Source organism: Homalodisca vitripennis, chromosome 1, assembly GCF_021130785.1.
Source record: "Homalodisca vitripennis isolate AUS2020 chromosome 1, UT_GWSS_2.1, whole genome shotgun sequence".
Taxonomy (NCBI): domain Eukaryota; kingdom Metazoa; phylum Arthropoda; class Insecta; order Hemiptera; family Cicadellidae; genus Homalodisca; species Homalodisca vitripennis.
Genome location: NC_060207.1, coordinates 29,977,080 through 29,997,597, shown reverse-complemented (window position 1 = coordinate 29,997,597; position 20,518 = coordinate 29,977,080). Strand labels below are relative to the sequence as shown.

The window sequence follows — 20,518 nt, the reverse complement described above, 5'->3', positions numbered from 1 at the left end:
CCTATTATACTATTTCCATCCAGCCTCAAGATTATGATTGATTACTTGGTAGTAACTTGCATTATTTACCAGTTCGGAATCAAATTTAGATTTCCACCATGCTGAATAGAGTATACTGCGCGTACTGAATCTGAAAATAGATGTAGGTTCCGAATATCACTTTGGCAAGTCTGAATACAGTAGAGGCATACGGAGTTGTCATCTTAAAATATCAAACTGAAGGCGCAGTATTAGTTTTAAATGTTAATTTGTACAACACTGATGATATATCGATTCTGGTTATTGGTACTTTAAAAACCTCGTAACACTTTTAAACATTTAGAATTTGTAACTTGAACCTAAAAAGATTAACAATTGTTGTATTTATGTCAAGTCGTTTCTAAAAACTTGGAATCCTTTTAGTTGCAAAAAATTTTAAATTGTGTTTTTACGCATTTTCACTTGCAACAATTTTTGAAATTATGATATGAAAGTTTTACACTGATAACACGAGCCATATTTTATTTATTGTAATAGATAACAAAATAAATATTATACCAAATAACAACACTATTACACCTTAAATAATTTCAGAGCTATTAAATGTTCAACGAGAGACACAGACAGACAGGCGATAAACAGCGAGATAAAAAATCATTTATCAATTTGATTCTTACCTGTTTTTGTGTACTGCTGTATTATTCCCTGAAGTTGCAGCCCTTCACGAAACGCACTCTATATTTCTTAGAATGTAATTGTTATAGATAAGAATGTTTGGGAATGGTATGTGACGCGGATGCCCACAGTCCTTGCCGTTGCCAAGTGGCCCAAGGTCCAGGTCACAGGGCGCGCGGCGCTCAGCTGTGTCTTCTGGTCAGCTCACCTTTGACCTAGTCCTCTTTGTTCTCTCCTCCTCTTATAAATTAGGATCCTCCTTTTTAGTCGTTTTCACTTTTGCCTCTCCTACTTTATCCAATAAGCGTGTAAGTAGCACGCACATTTTCACTACAGTACCGAATTCCGATGTTGGTCGGATAGTGTGAAGACGTGCTCCAGCGCCCGGAGCTGGTAGTGCAGGAGCTTCGGCGGCAATTTGCGTTCATGCACGATTGCACTAAATTTGTGAATATAAACATTCCATCACATACTGTGTAATTCTCACATGCATAATCCGATTGTCAACTAACACTACTTAACATTCAATTCAGCTGTTTTATTGCATAAAATACACAATTACATCTGAATAATCAATTATAATACAACTGCATAAAGAATATAATATGCTATTTGGTGTAGTATTTATTTTGTTTAAGTAACTGACTACTAGAAATAAAAAGATCACTGTTTCACAATCAATGGTGTCAGTTTAAAACTGTCATGCCATAATTTTCAAAAATGGTTGCAATTGAAAATTTGTAAAAGCACAATTTTAATCAACAGATAAAATAAACTGATAAGGTAGTTTAATTGCTATGTATATATTGTTTTTATCCTTCCGCTGCCACGTTCCCCATCTGTTTGAGGTAAAACAGTCTACTTCATTATTTCTGAAGTAAAAAGAACAAACTTCTTTTAATGAATTTTACACCTTGCGTGGATACGCTTTGCGTTTCGTTTGCAGAAAACTCATCAATTACTACATTGATACAATTTATGCGATATCTGGACCCATCTCAAGATAGTCATTTTTGTAGAGATCGCTTATATTTATTCTCTATGTATTTAACGTCCTGCTCACCCATTCAAATATTCCTCTTTGTTGGTAAGATACACCTGTTTTAAGCTCCATGTGTGATGCGGCCATTCTGAAGTAAACGACTGGTTACCATCAATCAACTGGTTATATCTGTGTATTTCTGAATAACCTCGCATATTTATTTTGAATTGTAGTGGTTTAACGTACGAAAAGTATTTGAGCGTTATATGTTAATCCTTGTTAAATACTAAAGAAATGAGTGGCGAATTTCATTTGCAAACTAACAAAATAGTGTTAGGGGAAAGACTAGATTGTCCTGAACAGTGACAACAATGTGCGGATCAAAAGCGAAAGTTAAAACTTGATCATATTATTAGAAGTCTAAAGGCATATCAAGGATGAAAAATGATAAGTATTTTTTTTAAATATTATTATCATCTACTTTCTTTCAATATTAAAACATGTCACGTTTTATAATATAAGGTTAGTAAAATAGTGTGATGCAGCAAATTGTTTTGTTTTATGTCTTCTATGCTAGAAAGTCCACAGACTTCAATTAAGAACACTATTTTAAATAATTAATCAAAATAATTAAATTCGGTGAAGAATTATGAAAATAATTAATCAAAATTTGCGATAGTAAGAGTTTTTTTTTATAAAACGTCTTAGCTTTTTTATATATACCAAACTTTTAAATTCAGATTTCCTCAAAACAAGATTTGTAGATAAGCCCAAGGTTCTAACAGCTATCACCCCAATTCTAACAAATAAAGCACAAACATGAATAAAAGTGAAAACATCAAGTGAAGAAAGATAGCATTGTAACCGATCCTAATGGAGTTTGTTGTATATAAAATAGGTCTATGCCTAGTTCTCGTTTGGAAATAGATGATTACAGATTACAGTTACTATGATTTAAATCCAGTTGGTATTGACTTTTAACCAAGTTTATGGTTAGATATCTAGTTAACTTGTTAAATGGTATAATTTCTATATATCTTCGACATAAAATTAAACTACATCGATTTTTGTCCTTTTCTATTTGTCTTTTTGAGGTATTTTAGTAAAAGTTTTACAAATTGTATGAACACATTGCGCAAGGTTTCTACGAAATTTTAGTTTTTTTTTTGTTTGAAAAATAGTTAGTCTTATTATAACGTATTAATCTTCAAACAACAGATGACGAGTTCACTAAATAAAAACTCTGGTCCTGTTAAAATATATAAAATTATAAAAAGTAATAAAATAAGTGCTAGTGCCAATCAAATATCCCAAGAGAAACAATATATACATGTTTTTTGTGATATACATATGATTTTATAGGAAAGTATTTATCTGTTTTATACGATTTTATACTAAACTATGATTGTAACTATAAGATTTTATTTATAAGTACAGTTTTGAACCTCTTTTATTACAGTTGTTAATTGATTCAGCTTTACTACAGTTTTTTTACTATGAAGAAATGAAAAAGTAATTTTTTAAATTGTAAACTACACGTATTGTATGTATTTTAAGAACGCATATTATGAATGTTAACAATATCTCACTATGTAGGGGAAAAAATTTATTTCGACAAAAATCATTTTTGCATGTTTTGTTAGGATCTCTTTATATATAATTTTATTAGGAAAACATTTTATATTTCAAGAATATTTTTATTATAGAAATATTTGTATTTATACCCCATACGTATGTATGTAACTCCTACAAGTTTAACCCCTGACCCAGTTTAACCCAAATTTAAGGCACATGCGCTAATAATTAATAAAACCAGACATAAAACCTTTTATCTCTTAAATTTTATAAATAAGTATAAATACTTACTTAAAAACCTATTTAAACTACTATTCTAAGTCTTTTTTCAAAATAATAAATATCAATATCACTGAATATATAAGTTATACCGAATTTCGCAAGCAAGCCTTTTAAAATTACATGTCTCTTAATATTTTTGTTTACAATTTACAAGAGACTGGATTTTAAATTTCAGTAAGAAGTCAGTAAAGCCAATATGAGACTTTACAGAGATACTTCCGTATGATTTTTAGGAATTGATAATGAACGATTAATAATGCAATATCTTTGTGGAGTGTACTCACTGTAATTTCAATATACATATCATTTGTTGAATTGAATACTTAAAGAATCAACATTTATTATTTATTTATATATAAGATATATACTTTGTATTATGGATTGGACCTCTGTCTGCATCTGAATGTCAATTAAGAATTTTAACACTTGATGGGTATAAATAACTGAGTCCAGGAGCAGAGTACCAATTTACAGTGTATAAGCAAAGAACATGGGTTTTCGCGAAATCGTCAGAGAAAGAAAACGCACCAACTTGGGTGGAGATCGAAATGGGAGATTCTCAAAAGGGTTAAAATTTTAAACAAAGTTTTTTCTCAAATTATGTTTTTTGTCAAACATAAATAATAGTTATGTCATCTTTAGATAAAGATAAACAGGTATAAATTTACCAGATTGAGGGTCTGTTTACGGTTATTTGGTAATGATTTAACATTTATTTAAGTGCATTACGGTTGACTTTGTGTATTATATTAAAGAAATGTAATATGAAAAATAATTATTGTTTCATATTTGAACTCTATTGACATTTCGACGTCACTAAGATTAGAGTGGCTAGCGAAAAATTCCTCATCGATTTCAAGACAACCTGGATCGTGTGCTTGTACAGTCCACATTGGATGTCGGCTCCTGTACTACCAGTTAAGAACTAAACACGTGTGAGAAGTTAACACTTCATACTGTACGCGTGTCCCGACTTTCATTCCTCAATTATTAATTTTTGAAAGAAATTTCTCCTGGAAAGCGACAGCGGTCAGACCTTACCTGCGCGTGGCCTGGGGCTCGACTGTTTACTACATTACTGTGTTCCCGGGCTGGAAAGCGAGTACAAAAAGAGTAATTTGACTAAGTGCAGGGCGGTTCCGCGTAAGGCGGTTATGAGAGTCGGCAATGAGGAAGTACTGCTGCAGTTGTGGCTCGGTTTATGACTGCGAAAGTGCAGCACATTGTATTGTTGCAAGTAGTGAGAGAGTGTGCCGACAGAATGCGCTTGATGGTAGACTACCGCTCAGCTCTTAAGGCGGCGCCAGATATGCGTCATTCGGCAAGCACCGATTGTTTGACGTTCGGCGAACTAGTTGTCTTGCTATTGCCGATTAACGAGCAGACGTCTACACACATGTGAGGTTTTTCCGAGCACGTGTTCGTTCTGGGAATAGCAAATAATCGTCAACATGGATGTCGATGTTGATGTGATGCTCTTCTTGCTTATCACGCTTTTATAATTTTTAACTGGAGGATATTTACTGCTAAAAATGAAAAGGAAACCTATAAGAAGGAGATGGTGGGCGGTATCCGTAAATCGTAATAGAAGCCAGTAAGTACCTTGTAAATAATAACTGAATTTTTGTTTGTTATCCCTGGGAATGTTGGGACACTTCTCAATATATATAGTAATTGCACTAAGATTAAGCTATAATATATTGTAGAACAGCTTACCCAATGTTTTGTATATTTAGTTAGGTATACAGTTTTCAGCTAATACGTTTAAATAAAAAAATACCCCCGTCGCAACTTACGTACTAAGCATATTTAATATTTTCGATGACACACACACATACACACACATAGTATTTATACATGGGTTTTATATATATATATATATACACCATGTTATGATAACTTATATATATATATTATATATATATATAAGTTATCATGATCTTGGGCTTAAGTCTTACCATGCCACCTACAGTAATAATTAAACACTTTATTGCATGTTTCTGATTTCAGGTACAGCGGTACAAACTTATTAGCAGATTTGTTTTAAAAGAGCCTTCTGGACAGTTCCAAAACTTCTGTAGAATGTCTAATGAAGATTTTAGTTCACTACTAGCAAAAAGTAACACCTTTGATTGCTAAGAAAGATACAAAGTGGAGGAAAGCAATACCACCGAATGAACGTTTAGCCATAACCTTACGATTCCTAGCAACAGGAGATAGTTTTTAAAAGCCTGCATTACTTGTTTAAAGTATCACCCCCAAATAATATCAGAGATAATTCCAGAAGTATGCAGCTCAATAATTGAAGTACTGAAGGATGTTATTAAGGTAAGCATAATAAAATTTTCAAACTCATTTTATTCGTCACGTTGTACAAGAACATTTACATCATTTACGTATTATTGTTATTAGGTTTAGCATTTAAACAATAAGTATATATTATTTAGTAACATATTAAGTAACCAATTATTTAAATTTGGAAAAGTAGTTTTCAAGTCCAACATTTGGAGGATGTTCATATTTCAGCATCAGAACATACTACAACAGTTCCAGAGAGAGCATGTAATTTCGTTGGAATCACTTGGAACTGTGTACAATGTTAAAGTTTCATCAGGACATGGGGATGAATTTACAGAAGCTGACGAGGAAGGTGATGGTTGCATGAAGTAGGTGTTGCCCGATGTTGCAGGTCCTTTCACCATTCTCATTTCAAAAAGAACGTTGTCAATCCGGTGCATACATATGTTCCCTTGTAGACTCGTCCATCGATTTTAATTTTGCCGCAAACTAATTCGCCGTATATGTCACATAAGTGTTTTTTCTTTTTTTGGTTGAAGTGATTGTAAAGTAGTAAACGCAGCATCCATCTTCTTTTTTATCTCAATTTCTTCAGCTGTTCTGGACTTTTTTCGTGGTGGAGGTTTAAAGGAAGATGAGGCATAGTTAGGCGAAGTTGTGGCACAAGCAGGTAGAACAATAGCTGAAAAAGAAACATTACAATATAATGGAATAAAATATATATGCAAAGCACAATTTTGTATGTCATGTTGTAAAGTTACAAAAATAATTAAAGACAAATTCATTAAGTATCTTAATAAACTCCAGTTACTACAACGGTGCAAAATTATGGGACTCCCACACGAATTACGGTGATGGATAGTCAATAGAAAAAAACACATTACCTTCGTTTCTTTGTTCAGGCTCTTCCCTGCTGGCAGATGGTACATTATCTGATAAAATTTGGCAAATCTATGTTCCTTTCGGCTTGGAATTGCTCTTCATTTGGAGGTGGAGCCACCTGAAATCACAAATGTAGTAACTTGTATAATGTAAAGTATTACAATGACACTAATTTTAAATAACATTTTCAGCTTCCTGCTACTGCGACTGAGTGGAGAATAATTAGTCGGCATTTCGAGGAACTGTGGAATTTCCCACACTGCAATTGGTACTATTGATGGGAAACACGTAACAATTCAGTCACCAATCAACAGTGGATCCGAAATCTTCAATTATAAGAAATACTTCAGTATTGTACTCATGGCGCTGGTTGACGCTGAGTATTGTTTTATGTTCGCTGATTGTGGCTGTCAAGGAAGACTGAGTGATGGTGCAGTTTTTAAAAACACTGTACTCTACAACAAACTAAAAAGTAAGAGTTTGAATTTACCTAACGATGAGCCGCTACCAGGGAGACAAAAAACTGATGCCGTATGTATTTCTTGGTGATGATGCATTTGCTTTAAGTAAGCGACTCATGAAGCCATTTCCAGGTAGCCATGAACAAGGTAGCAAACCCCGCATTTTTAATTACCGTCTATCACGAGCCCGAAGAATAGTAGAGAATACGTTCGGAATAATGGCTATGTTTTCCGTGTACTAAGGAAGCCAATGCTACTACAACCTGACAAAGTGGCACTAGTTACTATGACCTGTGTTATTCTGCATAATTTTTTAAGAAGAAGCAGGACATCACGATCGATGTACACTCCAGCGGGAACCTTTGATTCTGAAGATAATGGTATGGTTACAGGAGGGTCGTGGAGGGAAGATACCGCTGATATGACATCTATGTTACCTCTACAGAAAGTGCCTAGGAGCCAGGTACCGCAGCAAAGGAATACAGAGAAGAGTTTGCTGAATACTTTATGAACAATGGAAAAATCCCCCTGGCAAAATGACTACAGTTAAATACATGTGTACCCTGTACCATTGATTTTAATAAATTAAATATAAATATTTTACCCTCTGAACTAAGTGTCCTCTTGGCAGGTTTCTTATCTTTGAGAAATCTTTCCATGATTTCATAAGCAAACCAATTTGGTTTGTATATATCATCAGATCCGGCTCCACTTTTACAGCTTTCCTTAACCTTTTTCAAACACGTTCTAAATGAAGCCATCAGAGAGTCTTTTTTTCTTTTTCAATTCGGTGACAGAAAACTTGTTACCATCTTGCTTTCGATTCTTTTCCATGCATCGTATATTTCATTTCTATTTTTGTGATTGGGATGAGAAGGGTTCCAAATAACTGGTTCATTCTCATAGTATTGTAAGAAATCCAACACCAACTCATTAGGCCACTCCATACCTTAAAATAAGAATAAAATTATTGTTTATGTTATTTTTCTTAAGTTCATAAAATGTTAATGAGTTAATGGGGAACCCCGGTCAATAACTGTATAGGACATGAAAACCCTTAAAATTGTAACTTTAATCATGACAAAAATATTAAATATTAATATTTGTAGGAATTTTTTAAAACATTTAAAGAATTCAGTTTTATAATTCAGTAGCCTGGTCATTCACTAAGTTTTCAGCCAAATAAGAACTACTTAACCTCAATTTAAGAAAATAAAATTCGTCTTACCCAATAGTCAATGAGGCTCTGATGACAAAATTGGAAACCGTGAACAGTTCTTATCTCCCAACCACAAAGCCGAATGTGTGGATGAAGCAAAGTTTGCCTTTTCCCAAATATTCGTCCACTTTGATGTGTGCAAAAGACCGACACTGAACGGGAAACAACGAGCACTAATGTTTGCTGCTTGCCGAATAGACAAACAGACATCCACACTGCTCGCGATTCGGCGAGTCGCTGCTCGGTGCTTGACGAATGACGCATGTCTGGCGCCGCCTTTAGCGGCCGCGCACGGCGAGCTGCTTCGCTCCGAGCTTTGAAACCGAGGTATGGTAAGAGTAAAACTTCTCGAGTTGTACACTTTTATGGCTAAGTTATACAACTCATTATACACCTCAATATAATAAATTTCTGTCGAGGTAATCCTTATTGTTTGGGTTATTAACTAGACAACGTCTTTACACCATGAAGCACCCTTGAAACAGGCACTGCATGATAATACCTTAAATATTATATGTAACATGCATCTAGTTATAAGGATATTACATATCACGTATCACATTGTTATACGGTACGAGGGGTACGCCACACCCCTGTCACGTAAAAGGGCTTGCTTAGGTTTCATGCAAAATTTCAAGTTTACAGCTACATTACTACGTCACATGATTGTGCTCAGTTTGTTTACCGAATTTATTTATTCTGTAATATTCTCGTTGACATCATGGTTACCCATGACACTAATGTAAAAATGTTTGCTAACGCTCAGCCAAATCCATGGCATCTCATATAACATTATCGAACACGATGTTGCTTATATATTAGGCTTATATATAAAAATAAACAACACTTTACTTTTTAGTTTTCGTTATCTCAAGTAATAGGCTTCTGAAACGTTCAGCCAGTTAATAAATGCTAAAATTTATTATTGCATTAATTCTGCTAATGAACATTCCAACAGGAATTGTAAATCTAAGGGGCGCTAATGCTTTCTGTGAGAGTAAAACCCGCCGCTGTCTTGTTCTCGGCCTTCGGTCTCAGCTGGTGTTATTTTTATTATTTATTTTATTGATTACTGATAAGAAATGTACGGAATATTTTTAAGCTAGTGAGTATATATATATATCACTAGCTTAGAAATATTATATATATATATATATATATATATATATATATAGAGAGAGAGAGAGAGAGAGAGAGAGAGAGAGAATAGAATAGAATAGAATAGAATAGAATATATTTATTTTTCGAAAGTAATTACAATCCATCACAACTAAAATAATCTGGTGCAAAATTATCAAAAAAGATGGTAATAATATTAATTCACATATAGTCTTAAATTAATGACTGCGATTAAACTATACAATATCACAAATTATCATAATTATTAAAAGAATAGAAATACTATATATAATATATATAATAAATAAAAATATAAGTTTAAATGCAGCACACATATTCTAGTATATATCCAATATATATTTACTTTCAAAAAACATAGGGCCTCTAAGACAAAGCCTGTGTAGAGGTTCCTTCTCCAAGATTAAACAATTTGCGCTACAAAGATTTTTATATTTTATTTAACTACATAAAGTCCCACTAAATAAATGCAATTGTGGCAATATAATCAAACCTAGCCGCTTAGAATAATGTTTGTTTCTTTACGATATAGATTTAAACAAATTAAACTTGTATATTAATAAGGTGATCAATATTATCTTTTTTTAAAAGCCAAAACTTCAATTTTTTTGCAAACAACTTAGCATTTGTACAATTTGCAATGCTTTTCGGAATAATATTGAAAATTCTAGGACCCATAAAACAATAACTTTTTGTAAAAAGTGTCAAATTTGGCTTGGGTACTTCCAAACGTTCTTTATACATCAATTTATCTTTGTAACAATTATTTAATTCATTCAAATTCCCACTTTTCACGAAAAAAATTTTTAATACTTTATATACAAACATATATTTTAAAGGGAGAATTCTTAAATCTACAAATAAAGGCCAAGATGGTTCAAATTTACTTTTTCGTTTAATTAATTTAATAATTTTCTTTTGCTGTGTAAAAAGTGGTTTCAAACTGTTGTCAAAAGTCCCACCCCAACAGAAAATACCATATTCCAGTCTACTGTTTACTAATGAAAAATACAACATTCTTAAGACATCTTCCGTGCACATGTTTCTCAAAAAATAGAAACATCTTAGCGTATTGTATAACTTTTTCTTTAAACTTTCAATGTGTTTCTTCCAGTTTACCTCCCTGTCTAAAATTACTCCCAAATATTTCAAACTATAAGTCTGTGACACAATTGCACATCTATTATTGCAATGGGTATTTTTAAGCAAACAGTCCATACATTTATATATAATTTCATTATCAAATTCTTGCTCACTTCTTAAATTGAAATTTATGTATTTTGTTTTTTCCGGACTTAAAAGCATACAATTGCTTGTAAACCACCATTGAATAGCGTTCAAGTCAGAATTCATGGCTTGCTCTATTTCAGTCCAACTATTTTTTACGTAACACAAAGCTGTGTCGTCCGCAAAAGATGTTAATTTTCCATTTAATTTTGCATTACAAAGATCATTAATGTAAATTAAAAAAAGAATTGCTCCCAAAACTGACCCTTGGGGTACTCCACTACTGATGTAACCAATTTCACTAAAAACGTTGTTAATTTTCACACATTGACTCCTTTTTGATAAATAACTTCCAAACCAGGAATAAGCATTTCCTCTAACCCCGCTCATATATAACTTTTCCAAAAGAATTTTGTGATCTACTGTGTCAAATGCCTTTTTTATATCTAAGAAAATTCCACTAACTTTTTTTCCGGAATTTAAGGACTCATAAACTAAATCCATGAAACGTTTTAATGCTACCTCTGTACTCAACCCTTCCCTAAATCCAAACTGATTTTCACTAAAAAACTTGTTTCTTTCAAGAAATGTGACTAGTTTCTTTTTCATTAATTTTTCTAATATTTTTGCGAAAATAGAAAGAAGAGATATCGGTCTATAGTTATTGCAATCTTTAACAGAGTTATTTTTATGCAAGGGTATCACCACTGCAGTCTTTAACATATCCGGAAAAATTCCCTTTTCAAAACTTAAATTAACTAAATACAACAAAACATCTGAGATCTTAGGATAAATTTGTTTTAGCATACCAGAACTAATATTATCAATCCCAGGTGAAGTTCCACTCTTTAGTGAATTAATTACTCTAATCAAATCTTCAGCAAGTACTGGATCAACAAACATGGAGTTAACTGAGTGTTTTATCTTAAAGCAATTCTTAAAATAACATGAATTCAGATTACTAGGTTTTGTCTTCGTTATATCCAATGTATTCACAATAGATAAAAAAAAATTATTAAACTCATTACAAATAGTTTTAGTATCCTTAACTTCATTACCATTTATGTTCAGACTCTTTATTGATTTATTTTTTACTTTTTGATCTGTCACTTCATTTAATACTTGCCAGGTTCTTTTTGAGTCACCGTTACAGATTTTAAAAGCATTCTCATAGTATGAATTTTTTAAATTTTTTATTTCAATCTGAAGTTTATTCCTATATTTTTTAAAATAATTAATTAATTTATCATTGTTCGGGTGATTTTTAACTTTCTCAAAAAGTTTGTTTTTAAATTTTATTTTCGCTCATATATAATTATTCATCCACGGTTTAATTTTAACTAAGCTTTCCCTAGCATTGCGTTTTTCAACTTTACATTCAGAAATGACTGACAGAAGCTTACTGTCAAAAGTATAAAATGCAGAGGACGGGTTTGTGTCACTGTAGACATCTTTCCAATCTACGCTATCTAGAGTTGTTTTCAGTTTGACATAATCAATACGATAAGAAGGGCCAGAGCTCGCAGGTGACGTGTCTATCTGTCTGTCCGTCCGGTTAGCGCACACTCGTACACTCAAGACAACCATCCGGTGGTCCGTTATGTTTGTGTCAACAACCATCACTTCCGCCTCCGTCATATATTTGTTTGTTATCTTTGTAAAAACGTGATCAATGCAGGAAATCGATTCAGCTGTAATTCTAGTTGGTTCTTTTATTAAACATTCATATATATATATATACTCACAGATGTGTGTTGTTGTATGTTGTATATATATATATATATATATATATATATATATATATATATATATATATGTACAGTATGTTAATGTTTTATACACACTGAAAATGTAAACCAGAAAATATTAATATATGGGTGAATATTGCTACGAATTTTAAGCATTTTCGGTAACAACACTGTGCAATCCCCGATGAAACAATTTAATCCTCAAAAATATTCACACAAAATTAATTGTAAATCTGTCAAAAATTAAGTTTAATGTGTTGGTTTAATTAATTTTTCAATTGAATTTATTTAAATTTTATAAAATATAGGGTAGCCAATTTGCGGTACTTAGTTAGAATCCCTTATAAAAATTATGTAACAACTGTGCCGGGCTTCCATTTTCCAAACCACATATGTAATTATCCATGGAAACCGTAATCCTTGTGCTTTCTTTTTCTAATACTTTAGATTTATTGTTGTTACTTAGTGTGTGAATGATGGAAATAAATGAAATATATCTAACATTAATAATTACTCAGAGAAATAAACAATATACAGTAGTATAGCATCGTAATTAATGTAGAACTAATATACTACATATTTGATATTATAATAGTAGCCTCACTTATTTATACCTAGCAGTATTATGTCATCCATAATTATTACTTAAATACTGTTGTATGAAATCATAATGAAATTACTGGAAATTGAAAGGAAATACAATAAGTTCGTATTTCTACGAAATTACTGGAAATTGAAAGAAAATGCAATAAGTTCATATTTGTACTTTTTTCTATAGGATCAATTGAAAATAGTGTTACGTTCTCATATAATTTGAATCGCAGAATTAAAGAAAATCCCACTAATATTACAAATGCGAAAGTTTGAATGTTTGGATATTTGGATGTTTGGAGGTTTGATTAATAACTCTTTAAGAAAGCCAACCAGAGAACACAGGTTGCTAAAAGAAAGCTTGAGGATGAGGTGGAACCAAAGACAGTGATGCTGCCCCTCCTTTGGAGCTGGCCTGTACTAAAACTATGTAAATTAATAAAACTCCTTTTTTTATCAAAAAGTTGTATTTGTTATTATAAAAAGGAACATTGATAAAAAAGTACACTAGGTACAGACCTAAAATATTTACCATATATTCAATATGTATATTATTCCAAAGTACTTAGTATTTTTTAACTCATTGGGCATATTGACAAGATTAGTAGCAATACATATTATAACATTAAAATTAAAAAACGTGTTTTTAATTTTTTTTCTAATTTCAAAATTAAACTAAAGTTTAAGAAACGCTCAGTAGTTTTTTAACATAATAATAAATATGGGGTAAATGTTTAGTGGTTCTACGTTAAACAGTTTTTGAGAAACGTTCTTTTAAAATTGTACAAATTACCACTGACAGAATAGCCACATGATTGATGAAAAATGGGACAGATATGCACTAATAATTATGTCCATATGATAGCAATGTTTTGTTTCCACATGCATATAATGAGTAATCACTTGGTTTAACTGTCACAAAAAATTTAATACATACTTATTAATTTTCATAATATTATGGATTGTTTGAAATCATTATTTCGTATAAGCTAATCTGTACACTCGATTCTAAACGGTTTTACTTGCTAAGTTTGATAATTTAATTATGAATCTACGACAAAATGTATCATAAAAGAGCAACTGGATTATTCGGATCTTCCATATTTTTAACACCTAAATCCATGGACTTGTACATCCATGAACATTCACAATCTAAGAATGTTTAAGACTTACAAAATGTTATCAAATTCATGCACTATTCAAATACTATTCGGTAATTTTTGGTAACCATGCGTAACGTAGATAGGGTGGTAAGGTTTGAATTAATGTGATTGGTGAGTTTAGCTCCAGTTCCAGTTCACCTTTCTCTTAGTGCAGAATCTAAAATCTAAGAGGAAGGTGAACTGGAGTTAAAGTCAACACTTAAAGTAATACATTAATACGTGTTATATTTTCAAACTCTACGCTAATTTATAAATTGGGAAAAAAATATATACACAAATCTGATACTTAAAAAAGTACTTTTTTAATGATAAATTCTAAGTATACTTTTTACAAGTATTTCACTTTGTTTCAATTTTGTTTTCCCCGGTGATAAAAATATCTCCACTTATACATTAACGTGGTACTTAAGATTCATTCCAGAAAACCATACTTTAACATCATTCTTATCAAAATAGTAATCGACTATATTACTTAAAAATTTAGATTTTGTCATGGATACAACAATTCTTTTAGTTAAGAATCCCAAAATTAAATATACATCGTGTGTTTATAACTTTTAAACCCACAATATGTTAGGCGTTTATTAAAACTTTTCGAATTATAATATTATTTTTTTCTATTAAATTGGATCGCAAGAAACCCTTCTTCAATATCAAAACCCTCTCCTAACAAAAACAGCATAGCCTGTTGGGTAGATTTTGGATTCCCGCAGTTTTCAGAGTTAGAAGCCCACTTGTGTTTTTCCTCAATGGAAAATGTCTAGTATGTTTCGGTAAATGAATACTATACTCAGATTTGTATAATACTAATCATATTTAAATTGGTTTATCACTGACCAATAAATAAAATGAGTTGTATAAATTCTTTTAAAGTCACATATTATTAGCAAGTTTATATCAAATTTACCGACTTGACTTCATTACGATGAAAATTCGCTGTACTAATTACAGGGGTGTAAAGTTACGGTGTGGGAACGGTTTACGAGTATTTACAAGTGAGAGATTTCCCAATTACAGTGCTTCATGATCTGGCAGACATAACCGTGTGTCCTGGCGTCACTGTCATATCGAGTTAAGTACGCAACCAGTCGTCTGTGAAATTTAACTACTCATTCATTCACTCTCTAAAGATATCCAGAACTTTCAAATTTCACTGTTTCCGCTTGAACGTGTTTGCAAGTCAAGCCCTTATGTGAATGACAAACACGGTTGTCACCTTCGCATATCATGAATAGACTACTAAAGCTTGCCTCTTAAAATGTATATGTAATATTCTGACTTGGTTTTGAAGATAGGTAAACTGTCAATTGTGGTATATTAGAATTAATTTTTCTTCAGAAGATAGTACGGTACTGAAACTTTGGGAGAGTCAATTGTGGTTGCTTTATCGTCTAAAATGTCGGACTTTAGATACTACGGAATATGGATCACATACGAGGATCGTATGGGATAAGGATCGTATACTGTCTGGGATGCATATATTGTCAACTGTACCTCGTGTTTTATTTTATAGGCTCTTCGCACAGGCCAGTGGCCAATAAGGAGGTCAGGATAAGGCTAAAAAGGGATTGGTCTCCTTTTTTTATATTAAAACTTTTACATATTATGTAATTATCATTACGATAGTGTTTGTAACTGTTGCTTGCATGTTGTAGTGTTACCTATTTGTAGATAATTTTGTTACTGATTAAACCTCTTACAGGATAAATTACAATTTAACATTGTAATTTTAATCTGTAAATAACGATTCGATTATCCATGATTCTATCATTATTCATAAAGAATGGTTTATGTTATGAAATGAATCTTCAAGTAACACGATCAAAATTTAATCTGTTTTTTTCTATAACACCTCAATCAATTTTAAACAGTTGTTTACGATAAGATCGATTAGGTTACTTGGAACAATCTTTCCTTATCTGACCAAACAGAGCACTAAATTCTTGATAAACATATTAAGATACAATAAACTGTACAAGGTACACCTTTTGTCGAAGGACCCGAACAACGTAAGAGAGTCTCTACGCTCTGTAACTTTATTCCCAGATCAGTGAAAACCGATAATCTAAAAATATTTATTTTTCATCCTTTAAATTGTGGAAAGTTTCAGACTGTGTCCATGAAAGTGAGGATAAAGTTATCATGCTGACTGGCTGTAGTGGTTGCATGTCCTGACTAACGTAACGTCAATTATGATAAAATTGACTGATATTTTAAACATTTTATGAAACCAACCAATCCAACAAAGTAACTTCACAACGAGTGATATTAAATGACTAAATCATGTCATATGTAAACACGGTATTTTCTATTTACTAATTTTTTGTTTTTCTCATTGCCATCATGGTTACATATGAGATAGTGTTACACTTGTAGGGTTATATTTCAACTTTAGTGCTCTGAAATTTTGAATCCAAAATCAATAGGGTTCTCCCTTGTGCGAAGAGAGACCTTTAAACCACGTTTTATGTCTCTAAGACCCTTCTATCTGTATTAGGACGTATCGTGCAGATGGACATGTAGCAACATGATTTTAAGAAAGACCTGTCGAATCCTTAATAAGCTTAATAAGGTCAAGCCAGTAAACCGATATTTCCAACAGGGCCAATTTAAAATTCATCATGTTTTTTTTCAAATAGAAGATCCTAGTTAATTCCTAATGCTGTATTAATAACCTCGGTGTAAAATTTCTTACTGTTGTGTCTTTGTCGCTGGTCATTGGGTTCCCCTGGTGCTGGGGTTCATACTAGGATCTATTCAGTAATTTCACCAACCATTACAATAGTTGAAAAAAGATTTAACAATGAATCAACATTGATAAATTTATGGTTTAAAACTACTTTATTAATCGATGTCTCACTTTGGTTATCATTGTATTAGTACAATTACACTGAACCCGATCAGAACGCTAGTAATAATTTTTAGTATCCAAAGTTTTCTGATAACAATGTTTTCTAGGACTTCACAATAATCCTAATGCTGCAGCGGATAGTACAAAAATTTGTGAAGGAAATACAAAACACAAATAATTAACAAATACGAAATTTTTTAACCATCTATTTTTTTTTGGAATAGCTGAGTGGTGAATCAGTGATAGTCACATTACTGAGTCACAATTAATTAATTACCTTTTACTTACTGATCACGTTTAGCTAGTAAATGAATCATCGCAAGTAATTACGGAAACGTGCGAATTCCTGAGAAGTGGTAATTTAAACTACAAGCTTTATAAAATGGTCCATTTGGAGTCATTCGCAATAAAACAACAAATTGGTCAACCAATTTCACGGAGTGACCGCACTTTTTACTAATTACACGGTTTCTCCTCACCACAAGCGAATTTACATCTCCATTATTGTACGTGAAAATTGTGGGAGGCTGAAAATTACTCTTCTTCATTTGGATTCTTTAATGAAATGCCTCGACCTCAACTGATGTGGGAACATATGAATGGACGGTGCGAAAATAGGTGTTAATACCATGAGTAGTGTTTGTACGCTCTATTGACCAATGAAGCCCGAACTGCCATTTATTATTTCCTTACTAATAACTCAAATTAATGTGTCATAATTTTAAGTTGAGAACCACTAGTAGTGTTCTAATGGTGCTGAGTAATCAATAATGTCAACTTTTAATTACTACAACTTACAGACGTGTCTTCACCGTTAGTTTGAATATATATAGGGAATATATATATAATAGGGAATATAAATAATAAATAATAATATGTGTGTGTGTGTGTGTGTGTGTGTGTGTGTGTGTGTGTGTGTGTGTGTGTGTGTGTGTGTGTGTGTGTGTGTGTAATAATTTATAATATAAATAATATATATATATATATATAATATGTATATATATTATATATATATATATATATATATATATATATATATATATATATTTAAACAATATTGTGAAGAATGCTCTCAGAAGACGGTTGTCGTAATTTGCCTGATAAGTAATGAATTTCAGGAGACCACCCGTCTCGTCAGTGCTTTAAAGCAATTAAACTTTTTTGCTTTTATTTTATGTTTAAACTTCAAATAAAAGATAGTATTAAATCTGGCATGCTTATCAAAAACTAAAATCAACAGGCTTAAGCTTCATTACGGGTTTTGAATGGAAAATATTAACTATAAAATTAGTAGGGTAATATATGCGGAGTACTTTTATTTAAGCCGACTGACGGCTATAAAGTATATGAAGTTTAAAGAGTTCAAGTTTTTCAAGCATGTCACAATGAAACAACGAGCTAGAAGAACATTCCCTGTTGTAATATATTACAAAAGAAGTAAAAAGTTGTTTTAGATATTCTCTTCATAATTTACGGTATTATAACCCTAAAACAATAAAAAGCCATTTAAATGATTCTTATATGTCATTAAAAAAAAATAACACTTCAAAAAATGTAAGTTCAAACCTACTCAATATCACGACTATTTCTCTCACAATGAAGTCAAACATTGGCAACAATTTCAATGAATCTTGGTAGGACGCCTTACCTCACCATAATTTCCAGAAGCGTTTGTATCCAGTTTGTATCATACTAAGGACCACACACCTTCTTTGTACAACTTCAACCATAGATTTATGAGCAGTTGATTGACAGAAAGTAACTCACTACAAATTCCGCGCTCATATCAATATCTTTAAACACGCTTTGACACCCTTAAACTCAGTAAAAAAAGTCGGAGTGAGAAATGAATAGAAAATAATATTCCTTTACTGTATTGACATCATTTAACGGTGTGTAAGAATTGTCAGTTTGGCTATGAGAAAAACTACAGATTATTCCTAGATATCTATTATATATATCTCTCGTACACATATAGATGATACCAGGATCACACAGCTGGCAGGACCAACTCAGGAAACATCTCTACCAGAGTAAATGGTATTTAATACCAAGAAACGCATTAATCATTTTTTGTGATCTAATATTTTGGGCTCTTTACAAAGGATTTTCATGCTATCGTTCACTGCTGCATGTTCTACGGTACTTATCTCTAACACTTGTGTCATATAAATGTGTGTTATCTCCTCATGTAAGGTTATATCGAGATACTCGCCTTCGGCTCACTGGGTGTTGATGGGTGTTAGCGACATTCGGTTGTTAACCAAAATCAGATGAGTAAATATAGATAATTGGTAAATTTAAATACATAAGGGTAGTGATGAGTTTTATTAGTTGGCTAAAGAGTAAAATAGCAAGAAAGATTAACTGGGTTAAAAGTGGTGAGGGGGGAAAAGTGTACCATTTTCTGCAAAAGCTTAAATTACGCCATAAGTATTACTTGACTTGAATTATATTTAGAGAATATCCTCGCCAAATTCTGAGAATATTGTATCACTAACCGTATTCACATGACAGCCACAGGCCAAACCTTGAGTTAAATACTTTCACAAGGTACTTAACAAAGTAAATATCCTCGTAAATAGTAAGTGTCACTAGCCATTGGCTTTGTTCCAAAATGACAACAAGACTCACGACTGTCTATTGTTGACTTAGCAGGCCTTGGAAAGAGTTTATGATTTGAAAGAAATTTGAAACATTTTGCTCAAAGAAGAAGGAAAATAGAACATAATTTTATATCAGGCACGTATCATATTATTATATTGCAATTTCAGCAACTTTACCAATTTCTGTGGATTTGGAAATATTCCATATTTTTCTTTGATCAGGTCAAACAACAAGTTAGTTATGTGCTGAAAGCATAATGCAGAATCTACAACGAAATATAATTTACGTCATTCGTCTTTGTTAGCCGACTTCGTTTGCACCACAATTAACACAATTAATATGTCTGCCATGCTCAGCTGATATGTTACTTCAATTTTTGTACTCAGATTTGTTTACTTTGTAACCACTGGAAAGAAATTGAAATTACAATTAGCCATTGCCTAGAGATTTTATTTACGCTGAAATTGTCCATTCTGAGATATAATTGAGTGGAAATTAGACAGGTTGTTAAATTTATTACTTAATAATTTTTCTGACTATTTTGATACATTTTCTAAATTAGCTATTTGTTTGTTTGTTTTCTTATGACAAGAAGCTAAGAAAATTGCACCTAGTCCTTTAAGGACCTTTGCGCTGCTTCCGGAGTGACAGGATATTCTGAAATGGTAAGGTTGGGGGTAGGGGCCGCCTTCTATCGAGATTCATGAGGAAAATTTAGGGCACTAATTTAAAGTCATGTTCCCTCGGAAGAAGGAGAAACCAGCTCTGAACCCACCTCTCTAGGCAAAACACGGAGGGGGTGGCACACCCATATGTCTAGGCTAGCAAGAACCTTCGACTC

At 32.2% G+C, this 20,518-nt stretch overlaps 1 long non-coding RNA gene across 1 annotated transcript; it reads right to left on the bottom strand.

Moving 5' to 3' along the window:
* Positions 1 to 8,004: 8,004 nt before the first annotated feature.
* Positions 8,005 to 8,625, bottom strand: LOC124359097. The gene is made up of 2 exons (XR_006922115.1): positions 8,363 to 8,625; positions 8,005 to 8,083 (listed from the first exon to the last, which is right to left on the bottom strand). It is a non-coding gene; the product is annotated as an uncharacterized LOC124359097 (long non-coding RNA).
* Positions 8,626 to 20,518: the final 11,893 nt, after the last annotated feature.